General features: G+C 38.8%; 1 non-coding gene and 1 pseudogene across 1 annotated transcript; both read left to right on the top strand.

The window, feature by feature from the left end:
* Nucleotides 1-205: 205 nt before the first annotated feature.
* LOC127077204 (uncharacterized) lies at nt 206-305 on the top strand (annotated as a pseudogene).
* A 4013-nt stretch (nt 306-4318) lies between these two features.
* Nucleotides 4319-4425, top strand: LOC127077934 (small nucleolar RNA R71). Its single transcript, XR_007787693.1, has one exon. It is a non-coding gene; the product is annotated as a small nucleolar RNA R71 (small nucleolar RNA).
* The last annotated feature ends 261 nt before the right edge of the window (nt 4426-4686 follow it).

The following is a 4686-nucleotide window of genomic DNA, read 5'->3' on the forward strand; positions in this document are numbered from 1 at the left end:
GTACATGCCAGTTTTCGTTTGAGGTTTTTCCACCATTGTTCGTTCGGTTCCCCACTGATAGTGGTTTTGGGCCATGCTTTCGATAAGCTGGTAGGCATCAGCATAAGGTTTGTTCATTAGTGCACCACCTGCAGCGGCGTCTATTGTTAACCTTGTGTTGTACAAGAGACCATTATAAAATGTGTGAATTACTAACCAGTCTTCTAAACCATGGTGTGGGCAAAGTCTCATCATGTCTTTGTATCTTTCCCATGCTTCGAAAAGAGACTCGTTGTCTTTCTGTTTAAATCCGTTTATCTGGGCTCTTAACATAGCTGTTTTGCTTGGCGGAAAATATCGAGCAAGAAAAACTTTCTTCAACTCGTTCCATGTGGTGACTGAGTTGGAAGGAAGAGATTGAAGCCATCTTCTAGTGCTATCTCTTAATGAGAAAGGAAAAAGACGAAGTCGAATTGCCTCTGAAGTTACACCATTAGCTTTAACAGTATCAGCGTATTGGACAAATACGGATAAATGAAGGTTTGGATCCTCGGTAGGATTTCCAGAGAATTGGTTCTGTTGCACAGCCTGCAACAGCGAAGGTTTAAGTTCGAAGTTGTTTGCTTCGATTGCGGGTGGAGCAATACTTGAATGCGGCTCATCTTGCGATGGAGCGGCGTAATCTCTAAGAGCACGAGCTGGTTCTGCCATCTCGGTTATCGAAGGAAAAAGGTTTTTGAAATCAGGAAGTTCTATAGGAGGGAGATTGTTTGCAGCACGATATTCCCGAATTCGTCGTAGGACTCTGAGATATAGTTCGATATCGTTGATTCGTAAATAGAGCGGTTCGCCTTGAGAGCGAGTGCGTGGCATACAAATCAACGAAAGAAAGAATAGAAGAAAAAGAAACCTTAGTCTCTACAGCGTAACGGAAGAGTTACGATATCGATTAAATAAAAGTCCCCGGCAACGGCGCCAAAAACTTGATCGCAACTTTATGAGTCGAATTTGGGGTACAAACTGCAAGTGCACAGTTCTATCGCGTAGTTTTAAAAGATATCGATCCCACAGGGACTTATGAATCGATATACCGTTATCTAAGGTCACTTCGTAAAGCTAAGGTGAACAATGTTTGATTGTTTGGGGGAAAACTAAAAACTAAACTAAGATCTAGATTAAATATTAATAAAGCAGATATCGGTATGTAGTTCGTCGTAATTAGGGAATCAATCTTTGTCGGTCTCTTGGTTTTAAAATAAATCTTTTCAGTTGACTTTATTGATTAAAAGTTTTATCTCAAACTCTCGCTCTGTTGAATAAACCATGATTTTATGTTAATGTAGCTGTCACTTATAATTAAGTCAAAAACCATTTTTTGAAAGCAATACAGTCCATAGAAACTCTTTTCAAGAAAACACTGACCGTTTAAACACCCTTATCTCAAACTCTCGCTCTGTTGACTTAGGTTATATAATTAAATTCGAATGCTTAACTCTCGTCCTCACATTCAATCTTTAAAAATACTTTTTGGAAAAGATCGGAATTTAATTAACTCTAAAACTTGCTCTCGCCCTGATCTAGAATTAATGTCTAATTTACACTGTCCAGTTAAAACCTCAAACTCTCGCTCTATTGATTTTAACTTCTTTATGTCTTTTACTTTCGTAAAAACCTTTGTTATTAAACCTGTAAATTGAGGCCGTAAAAAGAGTGATTTTAATTCTAAACTTAATTTAACCGACTTAGTTTTGATTCCTTATTCCGCTTACTTTACATACCGATATCTAAGCGAATTAGCCAGACATGCTAAACAAACTAAAATACTTATCATGCGTAAACAGACTCATCCCAGGCAGATAATATAAGTAAATAATAAAACAAAGCATTAAATAATAATTAAAGAACCTGAATGAGTTAAACAATAGTCTTGAACACTCCACCACAAGCCGGTAGGATTTGTTCTTGGATTCTTCAATTAAACAACAAAACAAAACGAAGGAAATAAAAACTGGATTCTAACGTAAGGTTAGATCCGGTAAAAAGGTGCACAATAGTTTTCGGTGTAGAAACTATTGCACGAAAAGAATTAACTAAATGCTAAAAAGGAAAAAGGAAAATAAAAATTGCAAGAGAGATAATGTAGAACTCGTAAAAATAATAAAGAAACAATAATGTTAAGTTGCTGGAAAAGAAAATATGCAAAAGCGAAAACGGCAAAGGAAAAAATGTGGAAAAGCTTCGGAACCCCTTTTTGGTTTTGCAAGTGGCTATTTATATATGTTTGAGTAACCGCTTCCGCTGCCAAAAAGGTCTTCAACGTGCATAAAAGCATGGCGTGGATATAGGGCTCAACACTCCTCAACGTCTCCTCAACGTCTCTGAGGCGATCCTTGCGCCAAAAATGTAGGGGAATGGTGTGACGTTCGTCACACCATGTGTGACATCCGTCACAGGAGTGTGCAAGGCGTGACGCTCGTCACAGCCTTTGTGACGTCCGTCACATGCACGGCACCTGCGTTTTGTGTTTTGGGCTGGGCTTTGACATTTGGTTCATTTTCTTTCCTTTTTGCACCTCCTTTTCTTCCATTTTTACTTGTGCTTCAAAATAAGCCACCTGAGGCAAATAGGAAGAAAATACCGCGTAATATCTAATAAAATGAAGTGAACTGAAATAAATAATAATAAAATTTAATTGAATTAAGTCCTAAAATATGATATAATTTCGTGTTATCATCTCCCATCACAGGTGCCATAAGAAATTTCGAAAGTATAAATTCTATTTTCTCGTCACCTACCTCAAATGTCAACTTTCCTTTCTTGACATCTATTATGGCTCCTGCAGTCGATAAGAATGGTCTACCTAGAAGGATTGGTATATCATTGTCCTCTTTGATGTTCATGACAACAAAATCAGGAGGGATAAATAACTGACCTATCCCAACAGGAACATCTTCTAAAATTCCTATCGGATACTTAATAGATCTATCGGCTAACTGAAGTGACATCTTAGTGAGCTGTAATTCTCCTAAGTTTAACCTCTCCCAAACTGCTAAAGGCATTAAGCTCACACTAGCTCCTAAGTCTAGAAAAGCTTTTTCGATGACATGATTACCCAAAAGGCAAGGAATGGAGAAATTTCCAGGATCTTTATCTTTCTTTGCTAATTTGTCCTCGGAAATAGCACAACATTCCAAAGGCTTCGGATCGTCAAGTCTACGTTTGTTGGCAAGGATGTCTTTGAGAAACTTTGCATAAGAAGGTATTTGGGTGATGGCTTCTGTGAAAGGGATTTCTACATGAAGTTTTTCTATAACTTTAATAAATTTTTGATATTGTTTATTAATATGGGTTTGTTTGAGTCTTTGCGGATATGGTATAGGTGGTTTATACGGCGGGGGTGGTACGTAAGTTTTGTCTTTAGGTTCTTCTCCTTTATCTCGACCTTCCTGGTTTTCAGATTCCTCTGGTTCCTTTACTTCGTCCGTGGGTTTGGTACATTCCTTAGAAGTTTCGGGTTCACTCAATCTAGGGTTTGGTGGCATTGGCTTGTCCTCTCGGATTTTGTTGAGGTTGTCCAGGGAATTGTCCTCCAGGTGTAGTCTGAGGGGCTTGGTTTAAAGCTACCTGAGAGATCTGGGTTTCAAGCATCTTGGTATGAGTAACTATTTGGTCAACCTTGGTTCCTAACTGAGTAATCAATTCGTTAACATGAATGTTTTGGTTCATGAACTCCTTGTTTTGTTGGGTTTGAGCGGTGATAAAATTTTCCATAATTTTCTCAAGGCTCGATTTTGGTGGTACAGGTTGCATAGGTTGATTTGATCTATGGGCTTGATAACTAGGTCTCGGAGGTGAATTATTTTGAATAGGGTTATTGATATTATAGGAGAAGTTCGGGTGATTCCTCCATCCAGGGTTATAGGTATTCGAATATGGGTTCCTTTGGGTGTAGTTCACTTGCTTAGAGTGGGTTTCGTTTAATAGAATGCATTTTGTAGATTGGTGTCCTTTGGTTCCACATATCTTACAATCCGACGAAATTGCGGCTACAGTATTCGGGTTTATGCACATATGCTCGACTTTGAGGGCTAATGCGTCCATTTTAGCTTGCATCATGTCTATAGAGCTTAGTTCATGCACTCCTCCTTGGGCTTCCTTCTTCTCAACTGTCGCTCGTTCGACTCCCCATGATTGATGGTTTTGAGCCATATCTTCGATGAGGGCACTAGCTTCAGGATAAGGTTTGTTCATTAGAGCACCGCCTGCGGCAGCGTCGATGGTCATCTTTGTGTTGTAATGAAGTCCATTATAGAAGGTTTGAATGATTAACTAATTTTCTAATCCATGAGGTGGGCATGCTCGTAACAACTCTTTATATCTCTCCCAAGCTTCGAACAACGATTCTCCTTGGTTTTGGGTAAATCTAGTTATATGGTTTCGAAGAACAGCGGTTTTACTCGGGGGAAAATATCTAGCAAGAAATACTCTTCTAAGGTTATCCCAAGTCGTAATGGAATTGGGTGGAAGGGAATCTAACCATGATAGGGCTTTATCTCTGAGGGAAAAAGGGAATAATCTTAAACATATTGCCTCAGGAGAAGCTCCATTGGTTTTAAAAGTGTCTGCTAATTGAAGAAATATTTTTAAATGTTGGTTTGGGTTCTCAGTAGCGAGACCTGCGAATTGTCTCTGTTGCACTAGTTGCAA

Source organism: Lathyrus oleraceus, chromosome 4 (assembly GCF_024323335.1).
Source record: "Lathyrus oleraceus cultivar Zhongwan6 chromosome 4, CAAS_Psat_ZW6_1.0, whole genome shotgun sequence".
NCBI classification, from domain to species: domain Eukaryota; kingdom Viridiplantae; phylum Streptophyta; class Magnoliopsida; order Fabales; family Fabaceae; genus Lathyrus; species Lathyrus oleraceus.